Genomic DNA, 19818 nt, shown 5'->3' with positions numbered 1-19818 from the left:
TATATATATATATATATATATATATATACATATATATTATATACAGCTCTGGAGAAAAATAAGAGACCGCTCCAAAATTTTTTTAAATCAGCATCTCCATATGCATGGCAGCCATTACATTCCAGTGTCTGTTGAATTCCAACACAGGCACACCTCATTCTACTTAGTGAGGTACTGATTCGGTGATCACCTGAACCAAATCTTATTTAACAAGGAAAAGTATAAAAACCACTGCTGTGGTCATCACTATTCTCTTGCAATAGGACCCGCTGGATGGCAAAAACAGTGCAAGTAGTACCTCAAAAGTCATTGGAAAAAAAAGAAATTTTTGACCATGCCAAAAGAGTTGAAAAGAAGGGTTCAATTCTTGCTTTACTGGCAGAGAGATACAGTGCGCATCACGTTGCTTCCATCCTTAAAATTTCAAAGATGGCGGTTCATTAGAACAAGGTCAAGTAGCAGACATTGGGGACAACAAAGCTACAGACTGTCAGAGGGCAAAAACGACTTTCCACTGACCGGGATGACCGCCAACTCATTCGAATGTCACTCAACAACCATAGGATGACATCAAGTGACCTACAAAAAGAATGGCAAACGGCAGCTGGGGTGAAGTGCACGGCGAGGACGGTTCAAAACAGGCTCCTCGGGGCAGGACTGAAGTCGTGCAAAGCTAGAAAAAAGCCCGTCATCAATGAGAAGCAAAGAAGACCCAGGCTGAGGTTTGCAAAAGACCATAAGGATTGGACCGTAGAGGACTGGAATAAGGTCATCTTCTCTGATGAGTCCAATTTTCAGCTTTGCCCAACACCTGGTCGTGTCATGGTTATACGGACACCTGGAGAGGACGAAAAGCCACAGTGTCTCACACCCACTGTGAAATTTGGTGGAGGATCGGTGATGATCTGGATTTGCTTCAGCAAGGCTGGATTCTCCATTCTCTTAATTCACCTTTATTGCATCCATCAAGAATTATGTTAAATCACATCTCTGACCTAAAACTTCAAAAAACCCCAGTTTGCTTTGAATGTTCGCTTTCCATCAACAATTCTTTTTTTCCAACTTTAGTGCCAACTCACCCCTCTCACCCCTCACTCTCAAAGCAACCAACCTACTCTTCTCCCTCCAAGCCTCCTTCTCATCTCTCTCAAAAACTCCCCCCCTCACCTTTCTCCCACCATTCATCCCCTCACCTTTCTCCCACCATTCATCCCCCTCACTCATCCTTCTCAAAGTTGCCCCCCTCTCATCCACAAAGCTGCCTCCTTCCACTGCCCTCTCATCTCCATCTCTTCACTCCACCTCCTCAAATCCTCAACTGCCTTTTTCCCCCTCTCTTGTCACCCCTCTCCCCCAGTACCACAGAGCCTTTTCTCCTCCTCATTCGGCCCCCTCCCCAAGCTATTCTGCAATCCCCCACACTCTTTCAACAACCCTCCTTACCTCCCCCCCTCGTCCCTTGTCCTACCCTCCCCCCCACCCCCTGCACCCAAAGCCTCCTACCCTACCTCTTCATTAAAAGTGTGGACCTCAAATATCCAGGGCCTTCACTCAAACCTTTCAGATATTTCCATACAGGCTGCCACTGACAAACCAGACATAATCTGCCTAACAGAAACTTTCCTCCCCCAAGACGTGTCTGACTCCCAAGTATCTCTCCCTGGTTACTCCCTCCTCCGGTATGACAGACCTGAGCCTCGTCCTGGTGGGGGAGTTGCTGTCTTCATCAATGATTCTATTCCTCACTCTCCATACACTGCTCTCACTCCCCCACACCCCCAGGAATACCTCTGGCTATGGCTTCACCTCCACTCCCACCTCATGTTTATATGTGTACTGTACCGTCCACCTAACAGTGACGACTCCATCTACACCTCACTATCTGAAAACATGGACCGACTTCTATCTTCTCCTCCAAACTCTCTCTTCCTCTTATGTGGTGACTTCAATTGTCATCCTGCCAGTTGGCTAGGTGTGGGTACCTCTCTCATCTGTCATGGCACCTCAGCAAAAGCTTTCTGCAACTCATTGGGACTGACTCAATCGGTCAACTTCCCGACCCGGATCTCAACCAATGGTACTCCATCTCTTCTGGATCTGATTTTGACAAATTTCCCTGACAATATCTGCTGCTATTCCTCCGCACAAATCGGTTCTTCTGACCACGTCCTTGTCAAAGTGGACATCTCTCTGGCTATTATCAGAGAACCACCTCACCGCCATCGAGTCTGGCATTTCACTCAAGCCAACTGGCAGGGTCTCCAAGCAGCCATCAAACTTATAGACTGGTCTCCTATCACTACTTTCTCCAACATCAACTCATCCTGGGAATTATTTCAAAGAAACTTGCTCTCCCTCATGCACAGATTTATCCCCTCTCGTCTTCAGTTGTCCTACCCTTCCTCCCACCCTTGGTTCACTGAAGCTTGTGGTGAGGCAGTTGTCCTGCAACAACTTGCCTTTGCCTCATGGAAAGCAAACCCAACTGAGGGCAATCTCAGTTCCTTCCATAAAGCTCAGAACAAGTGTGTATCTACCCTCAGGAGAGCCAGAAAACCACATCTTTCTCATCTCAAGTCTGAACTCTCAAACCTCTCTCCCTCCTCAAATTCCTGGTGGTGTCTTATCAAATCTGTTTCTGGTGTATGTTCCCCCTCCATCCCCTCCCTTACCTCAAGTGGCCGCACTGCTGATACCGCAGGTGAAAAAGCTGAATGCCTAAACTCGGTGTTTGCAGCTAAATCTTGTGTCCAAAACCCATCACTTTCTCTACCCACCTTACCCAGTTGCACCCAACTGTCCCTGGACTCTGTATCCTTTTCTCCTGACAAGGTGGAGAGCTTGCTGTCAAACCTCGACTCAGATTCTGCAACCGGTCCAGACGGCTTCAGCCCACATTTCCTCAAAGCCTGCTCTTCTGCCCTTGCTCACCCTCTCTCTGTTCTATTCACCCTCTCATTTGCTCAAGGCCATCTGCCATCTGCTTGGAAATCAGCAAACATCACTGCCCTGCACAAAAAGGTGCAAAAATAGTTCCCTGCAACTACAGACCAATCAGCCTTCTCCCAATCATCAGCAAGGTTATGGAATCCATCATCACTTCAGACATCAAATCCTTCCTCTTCTCCAATGGCTTGATTTCTGATCATCAATTTGGTTTCAGACCAGGTCACTCTACCCTGGATATGCTGCTTCTGCTCTCCCAACAATGGATGAAGATCCTCAATGCCAGACAGGAAATCCTAGCCGTATCCCTGGACATATCACGTGCTTTTGACACAGTCTGGCACCCTGCCATGCTCAACAAACTCTCTTCCTATGGTATCCAAGGCCATCGCCACTCATGGCTTGCAGACTTCCTCTCCTGTCGCAGTCAACGTGTGGCCCTAAATGAAGTTCTTTCTTCCTCTCTTCATGTCCAGGCTGGAGTTCCTCAAGGGAGCATTCTGGACCCTGTTCTTTTTCTGGTTTTCATCAATGATCTCTCTGACTCTCTGGAAAATCCTCTATATCTCTTTGCTGATGACTCCACCCTCTGTCATACCATCGTCATCCCCCAGACTGGCAAGGAGCAGCTTCTTCGCTCACTGCAGGTCTGGATAAAATCACAAACTGGTCCAACACGTGGAACATGTCTTTCAATCCGGACAAATATCACACTCTCACTATGTCTCTTTGAAAGGACCGTTTAGAACCCACCCCCCCCCCATCCACTTTCTCAACAATCCTCTGGAAGAAGTCCTTTCTTTCAAGCTTCTGGTTCTCACTATCTGCCATGCCCTTTCCTGGGAAAGCCACATTTCCAACCTCGCCTCCAAAGCCAGTCGCCGACTGGGAATCCTCCGTCGTGTAAAGGCCTTCCTCAGCCCACCTGAGATCCTGACCACTTACAAAGCTTTTGTCCACAGCCTGAAGGAGTACTTCTCTCCCCTCTGGGCTGGTGCTCCTGCCTCCCACCTTTCTCGGCTTCACGCTGTAGAAACCAGGGCAATTTGGATCATTGGCATCTCCCGCAATGAGGCTGAGTCTTTGGGCCTCTCACTCAATCACCGCAGGTTGGTCGGTGGTCTTTCTGTCTTCTACCGTCTCCTCTCCAGCCTCGCCTCCCCCTGCTCTCTCTGCAATTTGTCCCCACCACATTTCCGCAGGGCGCTCAATGTCCGCCAACAACCCCCTTCTGGTAAAACTACCAAAATGACGAATCAATGCTCACCTTCACTCTTTCATTCCTCTTTTTTTCCCGGCATTGGAATAAACTCCCTCACTCTATTCATTTACATTCTTCCCTCCAGGCCTTCAAAACAGCTGTTCACCACCACCTCTTATCATCCCCCATCCAAATCCTCGATCTTTTCTACCCCCGATAATCCACCCAAGCCCACCTCCTTCAAAGTCCTTGCTTTCCTTCCTGAAAGTCCCTGTAATGTCCATCTTCTATTCCCCATGTTCCCCATCCCATCCCTCTCCCTTCCACAGATCTCCCAATGTCTCTGTTCCCAATTGTTTTGTCCTTCCCACTCCCTCACCTCTTGTCTCATGCACCCCTTGATGTGTGTTGTGTGTTAGCTCTCATACGAGCCTTGACAAGGTATCCAAAAAAAAAGGCTGGAATCGGGCAGATTTGTCTTTCTGAAGGACTCGTGAATCAAGCCACGTACAACGTTGTCCTGGAAGAACATTTGCTTCCTTCTGCTCTGACAATTTTCCCCAACTCTCCGGATTGGTTTTTCCAGCAGGACAATGCTCCATGCCACACAGCCAGGTCAATCAAGGTGTGGATGGAGGACCATCAGATCAAGACCCTGTCATGGCCAGCCCAATCTCCAGACCTGAACCCCATTGAAAACCTCTGGAATGTGATCAAGAGGAAGATGGATGGTCACAACCCATCAAACAAAGCCAAGCTGCTTGAATTTTTGCGCCAGGAGTGAAATAAAGTCACCCAACAGCAATGTGAAAGACTGGTGGAGAGCATGCCAAGACGCATGAAAGCTGTGATTGAAAATCAGGGTTATTCCACAAAATATTGATTTCTGAACTCTTCCTCAGTTAAAACATTAGTATTGTGTTGTTTAAAAATGAATACGAACTTGTTTTGTTTGTGTTATTTGAGGTCTGAAAACACTGAATCTTTGTTGTTATTTTGACCAGTTGTCATTTTCTGCAAATATTGCTCTAAATGACAATATTTTTATTCGGAATTTGGGAGAAATGTTGTCAGTGGTTTATAGTAAAAATGTTAATTTTATAGACAGTAAAAATGTTAATTTTACTCATACACATACCTATAAATAGTAAAACCAGAAAAACTGATAATTTTGTAGTGGTCTCTTAATTTTTCCAGAGCTGTACACACACACACACACACACACACACACACACACACACACACACACACACACACACACACACACACACACACACACACACACACACACACACACACACACACACACACACACACACACACACACACACACACACACACACACACACACACACACTGGAATTTAGTGGAAAATAAAAGTAAAGAAATCAGTGATGTGAGGCTCAATCAGGAGCTCGTGTGTATAATGCGTGTTGGAGAGGGATGTCGTGAAACGTTTTTTGAAATGTTCTATAAGGACATTCCGATACAATGTAAAATTAATATTGCATACGGAATTTGAAGCGGGATGCTCAGCAGCGTGAGATGTTGCCTACTTTAATAGGAATGCTTCAAACGGGACAATGTGGAAGGAATTAATTAAACAAGTATCAGTGTCATGTACACCCGCTCATGACGATAGCAAAACACAGCTCCAGGCCAGAGAGAACTCCTCCATTTGAGGTCCCACCCACTCAATTAGTATGAAAAGGAAAGTTTGGAGATGCAGAGTTAGTTTGCGGGAAAATCCTTATCAGGATCACTGCACGAAGTGGCAGGCAGACAAATTAGCTTAGCTTCACTACTCATTCCTGTCAAAACACAGGTCTCGTTTGGTGCTGAAAGCAATGAGTTTTGCCTTCCTGCTTCAGATTCCTACAACACATTACTCGTAATCAATTTTCTCGCATCAAAACATACAATTTGTCTGCAAAACACAAGTTAATATCTACAAATTTTGGAATAACTATACAATGCAGCCAAATTTAATGAGAAGGTGACATAAAGGCAATTTCACATTCTCAATTCTTGATGCTCGAGGAATGAGGATCATTAAAGATGTGAGGGTTTGACATGCAATCTACTGTCACTTTTCCACATGCTCGCACAGCTGCATCAGAGCAGATATGGTTGCACAAACATGCCTCACGGCTTTTCCAAGCTTAGTTTAATTTTTTGCTATGCATGTTATGAAAATAAGATGACTATAATTACAATTTCTTAATTGTCCCTTCAGAGCATGCTTGGTTCATTTCATTACATGTGAGCAATGGAGTCTGACTGGAGGCTACACCAGAGAGTTCACATTAAAATACTTAATAATAATGATAATATGAACAATGGAAGAGCTATTATTGCCCTATCAAGATTTCATTTGTTTGTGTAGAAACAAAAGAAATTATGCAAGGTATTTTTTGATGATTAAGAAAGCAAAGGAACTGTTATAATTCATTTGAGCTGAAGACTGCATATGCAGTATTTGTTAAGAGCGTTGCAAAAGTGCAGTAGAAACTTAACATCTCTTGTAAAAAATAGTTGTCTTTATGATCTCTCGTAAAACATCTCTTGTAAAAAAGAGGAAAGTATTTATGATTAAATACAGTACAACAAAGACATATCAGAGGTAACAGAAATTTGATTTTGAAAATTCTTCAACAGTTGCAGCAAATTTATAGTAATTGCTGAAAGTGCTACCTGTTGATTTGTATGGCAAAGTTTGATGCGTCTGCACTTATTTTGAAACACTCACTGCAGTTATTCAGCCTGGATACCATGGCTAGCCTCTGAAATGTTAGTTTTATGATGATTGTTTGCATAGACCATATTTTTTACCTTTCCCCTTAGATAAAAGTCTGGAGGGGTTAAGTTGGGAGAATGACGTGGTCATAAACTCCAAGAAATGATGCGATCTTCAAAAACTGTACTGACTGCATGCATGTTTGCATGTGCTATGTGTGCTGTTGCACTGCCTTGCTGGAATCATCAATCTCATTTCTCCTCTCAGTTCACTGAAAAACTACTGGAAAATATCATTAATGTACCATTTGTAATTTACGCTATCATAAAAAATATTGGTCCAATAACATGCCTTCTGGAAAGGGCACACCATACTCCGATCTTTTTTTTTTATCATACAATGATTTTTTTGAAGATTGAATAGGGATTCTCTGTGCCCAAAATCCTGGTGTTCTGGCTATTCATATAGCCAAACATATGTAACCATGCTTCATCTGTAAAGAAGGTGCAGTCTAAAACCTGATCCCCTTATTTGCTATGAAATCTTAGAGCCATTGACAAAAGTTCATCCATTTTTTCTGTGTCTGCGAGTGCAAGTTCATGAACAGCATGCACTTTATAGGGAACACCCTTCGTTTTCTTCCATACAGCTCTGTATATAGAAGTTAGTGAGACACCTACCTGTTGCGACAAGTGTGTGAGCAATTTTATTGGGCTTCTTTCCAAATGTTTCTCAATATCCTGCAATACCACATCTATCGCAACCTTCGGCCAACCATTTCGAGACCTGTCTGCAATGCTACCTGTTTCCTGAAAATTTTCACTCAAGCTTTTACCAAAATTTGATGAGGCCATCGTCCTTCACCAAATTTCTCCTGAAACAAATACTGCACCTCACTGGTGTACTTCCCATCAGAGCAAAAAACGTGCTGCATCAAAAACACTTTCTTCCAATGCCCTCAAATTCCAAATTCAGAAATTCCCACAAAAACAAGAAAGAGCAATCATCGATAAATGGAAGGATGTACTAAATGAAAGGTCATTGATTGCAAATGAAAGGTCGAACTGGTCTAGTTGTAAATGTATGAAGGTCCAAGCTCTCAAAAGTTGTCATATCCTAATGGTCTGAAGGTCTAAAGTGTCAAAAGGGTCTTAAAATGTCGAAGGGTCTGAAATATGTAATTTAAATTGTAAAGGGTTGGAAATGTCTGAAGGGGTCTGGAGGTCTTAAAATGTCTAAACAGGGTCTAAAGGTCAAAGAGGTCTACTGAATATTAAAATGTCTGAAAGGTGTGAAGGTCTAAAGGTCTAAACTCTAAATGGTAGAAAGGAGTCTAAGGGTGTTCAGGGTTCTAAAGTGTCAAAGAGGATCTAAAGGTCTTTGAGGTCTAAGGGTCCTAAATAGTGTAACTGTGTCTATGGGGTCTCAGGGGTCTACAGGGTCTTCAGGTTCTGAGGGGGTCTTAGCAGTCCAAGGGGTCTACAAGGTCTTCTGGTTCTAAGGGGTCTAAGGCTTCCACAGGTTTTTGAATTCTCAGGGGTCTTAGGGGTCCAAAGGGTCTTGAGAGTCCAAAGGGTCTAAGGATTATAAAGGTTCTTAGGGGTCTTAAACGGTATGAGGGAACAAGAGGGTCTTAGGTGGCTTGAGAGTCTTAAGGGTCAAAAGAGTCGAAGGAGTCTTAGGGATCTAAAGGGTCTTGGGGTCTACAGGGCCTTAAAAGATCTTAGGGGTCTGGGGGGCTTAAGGGGTATAAGGTGTCTAAGGGTTTTAAAGGGTCGAAAAAGTCAGGGGTTTTCAGGGTCAATTCACGTATGGGAGCATGCTCCAGAGCAGCATGTCACTGCATCCACTTTCTGCTGGTACTCCAGGGGCCCATCCCACAGGCAGTTGCCTGGCCCATCCCCATCTCCTTGAGATGATGGTCAACCTGCTGCAACCATGAGACACGCGGTCGGCCCATTGGCTTCCTCCACTCATGAGGCTCCCTTGCTCAGAGAATCTGGTGAGCAGGATCAGTGTTAGGAAACGAGCCACATGTCTATACAGCCGCAGCTGATGCTCACAGACAATACAGGTCACAAATCTCATCTGCTCTCTCAACAACTGCTCACTGACACTCACTGTCAATCTGAGTCTCTCTCAACAACTGCTCACTGGACACAAAGTCTGACCAGCGATAGCCAAGGATTCTCCGAAGACACCTGGTTCCAAAGGAGTCTCCATCTCAGATTCCTGGTCAGAAACCAAGTCTCACATCTGTAGAGCGAGACTGGAAACATGAAAGGACTTAAAGACTCGGACTTTCGTCCTCCGGCATAGGTACTGACAGTGCCAAACCCCATGATCAAGTGAATCCATGACTCCCCAGGCCTGACCCAGACGTCACTTGATCTCTGGCTCGCATCATGCAGAGACATGAATATCATTGCCATGGTAAGTTAATTTCTCTGTGACTTCAACATCCTCACCACAAACAGGTACTGATAAGGTAGCAGCATCCAAGATGTCATTGAAAGCCTGGATCTTAGTTTTGACTCAGGAAACCCGTAATCCCAGTGGTCCTGACTCCTCGTTTCGTGCCTCAAAGCCCCCTCCCCCCCCCACCCCATAAGGATATCCAACATCTCCGCACAGATGACTGCATCATCTGCGAAATGAAATGAAAGTCAGAGTTCTTGACATTCCCAAGCGACGAACCGCAGCTTGATCTCTCTGACATCCTCTCCAGAATCCAATCCATAGAAGCATTGAAAAGTGTGAGGGCAAGTACACACCCCTTACGAACTCCGGTAATGATTTGAAATAAGTCGGGAGATTGAACCACCACACCTCACAGCACTCTCAGTACCAGGGTATAGTTCAGAAATCATATTGATCAGTTTTGGTGGCAACCCACGAAGATAGAGCATCTTCCAGATGGCATCCAAATTCACTGGATCGATCGCTTTGTGGAGATCACAAACTTCACATAGATATGATTGTTTTTGCCATTTCTGCAGTTGTCTGAAGGGTCTTAAAAGGTCTTAGGGATTTAGATGGTATTGGGGGTCTATAGGGCCTTAAAGGTTTTTCGGGGTCTCAAAGTGTCTTTGAGTTCTAAACGCTCTAAAAGTTTTTTGGGGTCTTAAAGGGTCTTCGGGGTTTTAAGAGTTTTTAGTCTTAAGCATCTTCATGGTCTTCAAAGGGTATTCAGGTTCTAAAGGGTCGAATGTAATGAATACACATACTCATGTTCTGTACGGCCAAACAAACAAACACCCAGACAGACAAACAAATGAAAAATCACTCGTAGAGCGACACTTGGCAAAACAGAACAAAGTGGAATGGTACTCATTAGAGCACTTACCTCTGCCAGGTTGAACAGTTCACGTTTTCTATCTCACTGATGGGCTGCATTCGAACCAAAATGTAATCCGCTTGTTCTTGTCACCTAACCAACTCATCCACCTTGTTTTGTCATAACTCGTCCACAACTTTTTGAGATATCATAAAATATAAATATAGTTTTTGGCCCTATCTCTCAATTTTAGAAATTAGGCCTATGTTGACCTTTTGACCTCAAAATAATTGGTGGTTGAATTCAGTGAGCTGATATGAAGATCCTGTTCAAAAAATTTTTGGATGAAAATTGACAATTTTTGAAATTTGGCCTAAGTTGACCCTTTGGCCAATGTTGACCTTGTGTCAACCGATTTTTTATTTTTAAAGAAAACTGTCATGGGTCCATCGCAGGGACATTGCCTACAATCTGTGAAAGTTTCAGAGCGGTCAGCTAAACGGTTTGGACTGTAGGCGAGCAGACAGACAAACAAACTAACTAACTGAGCTGATCAACATACTTGGCAAAAAAAATTTTGCCAAGTAATAAACAAGCAGTCATAGACTGGTACTTACGAAATCGTCAACTTGACCTCTGACCTTGTCTAATAAAAGTTGTCTAGAGAAGGTAGCGACGCAAACCAGAAGTTTCTACGATGATTCTGTACCAAACCATCAAAAATCGAATGTTTGACCTCACTGTGACCTTGACCTTTGACCAATTTTGACCAAAATCTAATCAGCGCTAGCCATCACCCTCCTGAATCACGTGGTGTAATTTGACATTGGTAGCTTCTTCCGTTCTCGAATTACCGTGGATTAACGTAACGTAAAGGTCACACTTGACGCCCTCCCCCTCCAATTCGAAAGGACGCCGGGGCGAGCGCCATGACGTCAGCGCGCACACGCAAAACCTTTACGTGACTCAACGACACGTCTGCTCGAGCGCACTGCGCCACGTGACGAGCCGTGACGCGGTGGGTGAAATATTTTTATACAATCTTAAAACGTCCCCAAAACATCCGATTTTTACCAGAATTTCAACATCAGAGTGTTAAGCATCCCAAGCGATCGCAAAAACCGAAGACAAAATTAAAATTGAAGTTAAAACGAACTCGTAACGTCGACCGAAGCAAAAATACTCCATTTCTCCACAGAAATTTACAGAATTATGTTTGACCTCACTGTGAGCTTGACCTTTGACCGATTTAGACCAAAATCTAATCAGCGCTAGCCATCACCCTCCTGAATCACGTGGTGCAATTTGACATTGGTCGCTTCTTCCGTTCTCGAGTTATCGTGCCTACAAACACACACACACACACACACACACACACACACACACACACACACACACACACACACACACACACACACACACACACACACACACACACACACACACACACACACACGCAAACAGATGACGGAAGTCATCAATATACTTACAAAATCTTTAGATTTCGTAAGTAACAGACGGATTCAAATCCAATACCCTCTCCTCTGGTGAGGGTGATAACCTAGCCATGTTCCTTCTCTAGAAACAAAAAACAATGATCACACACATTCACTCACCCCCATACATACAATACCAGATCACAAGTAAATAATAAAAAGAGCAGAGCAGACCATCGATGATGTGATTTGCGTTTGTTGCTTAAGGTTCGGCACAATAAAAACGCTCCTCAATCTATCTCTCACATCGACACGTGACAGGAAATGAATTGTCGACTCGGGAATAAAAGTGGACACGTACCGAGGCTCAGGGTCAATTGGCCTGAAGAAACTAGCTCACTGGGAAGCGGGTGAAATGTCCCCTGAGACCGGATCTGCTCTTGCTTGTATATTACTAGATTAGCAAAGTAGATCTAGTTACTTTTTGGTTGCATGCACATTTTTTTTCTTTAAAAAAACACCGAGTACTTGCATATTGGTTCTCCCAGGAATTTTCTATCATGAACAGCGTTGGACAATTTGTTTTTCACAGTTGTGAACGGCTTTTTTGATAAAGCAGTTCAACATTGTTTCCCATTAATAATATATGTCTGTGATGCATGAAGGCCACATTACAAAACGAGCGCAAGAGAATGTTCATTGACCTTTGACTTCACTCCTAATATGTGCAGATGCCAACAAATCCATTGCATTTACCTTGATTACCAGACAAAAAGTCCAAAGTACTTTACGAAAAACAAACAAACCTCTATCACAAACCTTTTCTGTGTACCCAGCATCTTTACATGTTTAGTTACTGATCAATGATAATGAAACACCATATCATACATAAGAAAAAAGACACAATGAAAAGGTTGTTTGGTCTTGTCTGTTGAAGTTGCATTCATTTTCATAAATATCCAATTTATCCCTCATTTATCCTTTCCGTACTTAATTGAATAGTAAGTCACAGTAATAGTACACTGCCTACTTTGTACATACAATATGGGATATTTTACATCAACATATTTGCAAATGGGAAAGCTGGCTTTGTGCCCTTTCCATGATGACCTATTCTCTTATGTAGTGCCCTCTGCCGACACTTTGCCAGGTTGCGGTTTCGATCGGGTCCGATTCCGTTGCATATTTAACCCAGAAATTGACAGCTCTCAGCTGGTTACAAGATCAATGTTTCCATCAGGGAAAGCATTGGTGTACCGTACATACAATAAGGAGAATAGTTTGATCCAGGGTGACGTATATCTGTTTGTTTAGGGATCACTTTCCCAGGTTTGCCTTTGCTGGCACGGCCTGGTCGCCATTTTCCTGAGCAACCTTTTGACTGCTACTCAGTGACAGTAGTGCATGGCTAGTGTTTTAGTTTTTGTCATCAAAGGGATTCATCGAATACTCACGAAGCATACGCAATGCTCACTTGTCAGATAATTAATTTTCCTTGCAGCTTTGTTTCATTGCTTGCGGTACTAATTTTCCAGATGCAGAAAATGCAATTAGCACTTCTGATTGCAAATGAGACGGGATGGGAAGGTAACAGGTGGGTGTGAAAGGTATACACGGAGATCCGTGTCGTTGAAACAGGACACACGGCATCTGCTGTGCCTACAGATGTATTGGACATTTAAAACCATATGGTGTAAACGAGGCTGAAAGCATAACCAAAAAGAGCTTGGATATGAAAACAATTTGTACTTGACATCTGCAACTGTGTTGTTCACGTCAAATAGTATGCAGGCCAAGGTTTCCTGCTCCTGAAGTATTATTCTTGAAGCATTCTTTCCAAAAGAGTAGAAGAACATATTCAATTTTGTGGTTTCTTTTTCACCGAGATGTCCTTTTTCCCACATGCTATGAATGATCAGTTTTCCTTTTCGAAATGTCAAACATCATCGAAACACCGAATCCTCTAAGAAAACATGAGAAAGTATTCGGTGAGATCATTGGTTTCACCAGACGAGTAATTACGATGTAGTTCTCAATTCTATTTTCGCACTATCTGAGAACGGCTGGCTTTCTGAGGTCTTGCACTCCAAGCCAGGCAACAGACATTTTTGACATTGCTTTAGCTTTTGAGAATGATGGTGTATTCTTACGGAACATTTCTTGGCCAGGCGCTCTTGTGCATTGGGAATTTGAATTGTACCAGCGGCTGAATTATAAGTGTAGTTTCCGCGTGGGCTCAGTGATGTCGATTTATAGCCATGTCGGTTCAGCCCTTTGCATATCATGCAAGTGTTTCATACAAACAGGGCATTGCAGTGCTAAGTATGGTGTCTGGATGGTTGTCGTCCACGCCTGATGAATTAGACACCCTCTGTGACAGCTCTGATGCTGTGTTCCAATCATACTAAGTGATTACAAGCTGTACACCACCATGACCACCCCACCACTATTGATACTTGCGGTGTACCAATAGTGGAAGGGAAGTGTAATTAGCCTGTGGGTAGATATGTATATTAATGCCCTGAAATATGTGAAATTACAGTAACCGTCTGCTCTTGTGAAATGAAGGCTTTGACATGTGATCCTAAATTGTTTTCTCACCAAATGCTCATTTCATCCCCCATCATTGTTGCCCTTTACAACACCAGCACCGATTAAGCATCCACAGGATGCTGCCATCGGGCCACAACACAGCAATGCTTTTAATGACTCGATCGTTTAGCACCAGACAGTGCATTTTCTGCTGTTTTGGCTTCTTCAAAGCTGTTAAATTTTTTTTTAACTGCTTGCTTGGGTTGGGTTGGTACGACTGGGAAGTATTACCAGAAGAGTTTTATTTTTCGGTGCGGGGAATGACATGTATGACAATTATGAAGAGTAATCAAATCATCGGAGCCTTTTAAAATGATTTGTACCATGCCGCAGCCATCGTCTGAACAGTTAATCAAAACAGCAACGAGGTCTTATCGGTCTGGCTAAAAAACTACAGATCAAAAATGGAATAGTACTAAGTCAGGGCATTTACTATTTTTTTTAGGAAATTCTGTGAAGTGAGCAGTTTGTCAAAGTGACCGGGATTTTATTTTGACAATTCGATGAAGGCACGCCTGGTGCTGGCCTAATGGTGAGGGTGGTGGGCTTGGGATCCCATGATCCTGAGTTCAAACCCCACTTGGCTGTTGAATTAATACTAGGTGGGGTTGACTCTGCCTGTCATCCTTCCGAGGTCGGCAAAATGAGTGCCAGCTTGCTGGTATCCTGTGTCGGAGTGGCGACCCATCCAAGATTGTGTCCAATCGCCAAGGAGACGGCTTAGGCAGCATCAATGCTCTGCACAGAGCCTGGTCCCAATGAATGGACAGACGAAGCCATTTTCAGATTGGTTGTGTTAAGGAAATGAAGGTAATTTTTTTGGAAAATGATTTTCTGTGAAATCGTATTGAACAAACTTTAGATAGATATGATTGTGTTTAAGGTTTCTGATTTGACGAACACATTGAACTTTATTCAAAACTTATTTCATTGGTAATTTTTATTGGTCTATTTTTTTTAACAAGTTTTTATTTTCCTGACAAAATGCCATTTCCATACATTGTGTACAAAACAGCAGAACTTTTGCTTTACCTTCATCCCCATTGTTTACCTTCATCTATGTCTCATACATTGCTCTTACCTTATCTTTCACTTTATTCTTATCTTTTACAATCTCACCTACCGCCTCCCACACTCCTCATCCCCAAATGACCTTATTTTCTTTCCAGCACTCAATTTTCCCCAAATAGTTGTTCTAAATATTCTGCTGCACCCCCACAAACTTAATATAACGAGGGCCTGAGTGTTATCTTCATCTGCCATTACATCAAGGATGACCAAATTTGATGAAAATGATCTTTTTGGATGCAGCCTCCAAGGAGTTGAAACCCTCAAAGGCCTAAACGTGATTATTGAGTCGAATACAGAGCTAGACCTTTCAATTAGATATTTTCTTTCACTTTACATACAGCTGGGGGAATTGTTATCCGACTGTGTAATGTCAGGTAATTATTTATGGGAATGTTGCCCCAGATGGGACGGCACCCAAAAGAGCACATTGCTATTTTTCTTTAACAATTGCTGCCATTGGAAGACATTTCAAAGTATCAAACATAAAATAGAAACTTATTAAATTTAATGCATTTATATTTCTTCCAAAAAATCTTGTTTTAATTTTCGAGAAATGATAATATCCTGTCTTCAGCACTGTCTTATCTTGAGCAACCTTCCCCTCTTAATATGGCCAGACTCAAATCAATATGGCTAAGTTTTTTTCCCACCTGATGGTTTTATACTACTTGATTGCTTGAAGTTGTGTGTGAGGTTAAACTTAATGTTGTGTGTCTAGATTGCTGTGGAAGGTTAGAGAGTGTATGCTGGGAGAGGAGGCTGGTGTATGTGTGTGCTTCATATGTTTAAAATATAGTTTTCACTTGTGTGATATCACCAAATGATATAAGGACAATATATTTTCCTCTAACATTGTATTCAACTTTATCATGTGCGAAGTCAGGTGATTGGAGTTCTTGTGTCAGCTCTGCTCTTCAAGTATTTTTACCATACACACGCGAAGCAAAAAACGTGGTTAAGAAATTGGTTCATCTGTCTGTCTGTCTGTCTGTCTGTCTGTCCGTCCATCCGTCCATCTTATCAGTTTATGATTAAATTATCAGTTTATGATTGAGGAACAACTTGTTTAAATTGAAAGTTATATTTTGGACATGAATTGGAAGACAAACCTGGTGGCATTTAACAGTACTTTGGCTCTGAATTCACCCCGATTCCATATGTGCAGACAGAGTGAGATTATATTTTTACTCTGTCCAGCTGTCTGGCAGTCAAACAAAATTGAAAATTATTCGAAACAGAAAACTTACTGTTTTTAGGGACACTATACAGTAAAGGACACATAGAACAGGCACGAATAACGAATGTAACGTGTTAGATAGGGTGATGTAATAGGCACAGCGTGAACGGTGCTGAAACCCAGAAATATTTAATTTATACGACTTTTACATTCTTTATTTTATTTAAATTGAATTATATACTTCAACACTGTAGAACACAAATCACCTTCTTGATACTTGCAAGAACCTCCAGTTTAGCCGTACCTGGACATGTTGAACAGGGTGGTGTATACGGGTCGTGTGTTAGAATGCTTCGCTAGCGCTAAACTTCGTGATTTTTTTTTTACGATCTTTAAATTAACTATTTTATTAAAATTGAAGTACCATATATACTTGAACACCACATGGTGTATCATGTTCTATGAACTCTCTAGTTGTCAGCATACTTTTACCTTTTTTTTTGTCCCAGTCACTTGAGACATTTCTGTTTTGACTTTCCACTTTAAATAGACTCATCAGGAAATGCACCTTGATTGATACCCAACTCTGAGACAGATTTATTTATTTATTCTTATGCAGCCTGTGGATGCTTGGCTGCATCATTTTCTGGGGCATGGCTGTGCCGCTGACGCAACGCCCCATTACCAGCGCGCTGGTACTCATTTTGCCGACCTGAGAAGGATGGCAGGCTGAGTCACCCACCTGCTGTTAATTCAATGGTTGACAGGGGCTTGAACTTGAGGCCTAAGATCTTAAGCCAGCCACCTTAACCGTTAAGCCAAATAGATTCTGAAATAGATAGGCTTCTGAAATAGATAATTTGCTACTATAATCGATAACCCGACTCTTACCTATAATCTTACAAATGAATCACAAGTACACCTCTCGCGTCTGCCGCATCCTCTGATCATTTTACTTTTCAGTTGTAAATCTGCAAAGGTTGTTGTAAATTTTATCCTAAAATGACCAATCAACGCATAGTGATTTCTGTAAAGTTGTCCAAGTTGGTGGTTTAATGACAGGCAAGAGGTGGCAGAGGATTGATGTGTGAATGAAAAATCCACACGTGTAAAATACAATTTATTTGCATACTCGGGGATGCAATTGATTGAAGACGACACCTTGGCAGCTACAAATACGGCAAAACTTTCAAGGCAAACACCCCCAAGAATTTGGAACTTATTATGGAAATTACCAAATGTGCAAAGACTTCTTCTAATGAAAACACATGATTAATGCATGAACCACCATCATTAGCACCTGTTCTTTCTGGTGAATTTTTGTTTTAAATACCTGGAGTATTGAATTTCCCACTGATTTTTTTTTTTTTTGTCCACATTTTGTTTTCATGAAAATCTAATCTAGATGTGGCAGAAAATGCTCATAAGGAAGCCTGCGGATGTATGTTTTGCATGTGGCCTCTCTAATTTGACCCCTGTGCGGTTTATTGCCACTCAGAGGGACCTTTCATGGGGCTATTGGTCACCACCAATAGGCTCAGGAGCAATGTTCAGATGCATGAGGCAATGGCTTATTGCGTATTGAGCTGCCTGCGATAAACCGCCTGCTAATGGCACCCCGGTGATTAGTGTAAAGCAGGGTTGCAAGGCCATAGGCGAGCCATCAATAAAGCAGCCCCTCTCAGCACAACCTGTCAAAGGCTCCCTTGAGCTTTCTCCACCGCCAATGTGTACATGTGCACCCATTTCAATAATCTTCACACGTAGCATTGATGGTTAGTGCTTCATCTACCATTACATCGATGATGAGCTGTGAGCGCAACATGTGCTTATGACTCATTCTGAGGCCAATCTCATGGTGCCAATCATTTTGCCTTGGCATCAGTCCTGGCATTGGATTATGACAACCAGCACAGTTTTGGTCGCTTCTGAAATTTGAAAGAAGAAAAATAAATGAAGAGTAAACATTTCATTACTTTTTCTCTTGATTGTATTCTTTGTTTTGAGTACACTAAATCTTTTTGAGATTACTTTATTTATTAATTGCCGATGTTGGTCGGTTGTGTGTGTCATTCTGTGTGTCTGTCTGTTTGTTTGTGTGTTTGTTTACCCTGTAGCAGCCACACCGTTTCAGCGATCATGACGAAACTGGGCACAGATGTCAGCCATGGTCCACCTTAGACACTTGTCGTTTTTGGTGAATCTAGGTCAAAGGTCAAGGTCAAGGTCACCGAAAAACCGAAATTCTTATTTTCGCAATAACGTCCGCTAAAATGGTCGTATCGACTTCAAACCAAATCCAAAATGTGCATCTTCCAATTCTGCATCCAACCATATGTCTCATTGGGGTGTCACACCAACATCCTTCTTTGCGGTCGGGGGTCGAATGTCAGGGGGGGTCGGGTCAAAAATTTCAAATTGCGATAAAAATGCCATTTCAAGTCCGATTGACTTCCAAGTTATGATCATGACCAAACTCAGTGCTATAACTCATTAAACAATACCACTATCGACTTATAAGAACCAAATTGATTTTCAGGTTTTTGTTTTTTCAGAGATCATGTTGATTTGACAAAGTTATTCCGGCAATTCCTTGCTCAATCGAGCAATTTCATTTGTTTGTTTGTGTGCAGGATATCTCAAAAAGTTGAGGATGCATTTTGATGAAATTTGATGGGCAGGTTGGATGTGAGACAAGGACGAACTGATTAGATTTTGGTGAACATCCGAATCTGGATCCGGATCCGACAATTTTTTAAAGTTATTCTTCACCATTGAAAGATCAGGTTAAACTGATATATAGCACGACATCTCATAAAGTTGAAGACGGATTCTGATGAAACTGGGTGGACAGGTGGGGTGTGTGACCACGACGAATTGATTCGATTTTGGTGAAGATCCGAATCCGGATCGAGATACGAGAGTTATTTAATTTGCAAAGTGATTCTTCACTATTGAGAGATAGGGCCAAAAACGTTACATCACATGATATTTCAAAAATGTAATGTTCCCAATATGTTCTCGTGGATGAGGCATGACATGGCAGAGGTATGCGCTCAACTGAGTGCCCTTATAATTTGTTCCGTAGTGCTTATAACAGAAGAACAGTGACAAAGCACTCGAGAATATACAGCAGTTTATGAGTTTAAAGAGCCATTGGAACAAAGATATGAGAAAAGAATGAGTTCCTGCAGTGATAAAATGTCAAAACATCAAAGGTTCATGCTTAAAACGTGATCCTAGTAAAATATAGATGGATACTTTGGGTCCTGGAGGGCTCCGTTCCACCTTATAACACACGCTAAAGGGGATTAATACCAACCGATCAATCAAATCTGCCAGACTCTTGACAGAGCGTTGTTACTGCTAAAGTAATCCCTT

At 42.4% G+C, this 19818-nt stretch overlaps 1 protein-coding gene across 1 annotated transcript in view; it reads left to right on the top strand.

The window, feature by feature from the left end:
* The window catches only part of LOC147016037 (neogenin-like), a 557153-nt gene that overhangs the window by 184630 nt on the left and 352705 nt on the right, over nt 1–19818 (top strand). The window lies entirely within an intron of this gene.

This window comes from Eptatretus burgeri, chromosome 12 (assembly GCF_056783735.1).
Source record: "Eptatretus burgeri isolate ZD-2024b chromosome 12, Ebu_testis_v1, whole genome shotgun sequence".
In the NCBI taxonomy this organism is placed as follows: domain Eukaryota; kingdom Metazoa; phylum Chordata; class Myxini; order Myxiniformes; family Myxinidae; genus Eptatretus; species Eptatretus burgeri.
This window is presented reverse-complemented; position numbering and strand designations above follow the sequence as displayed.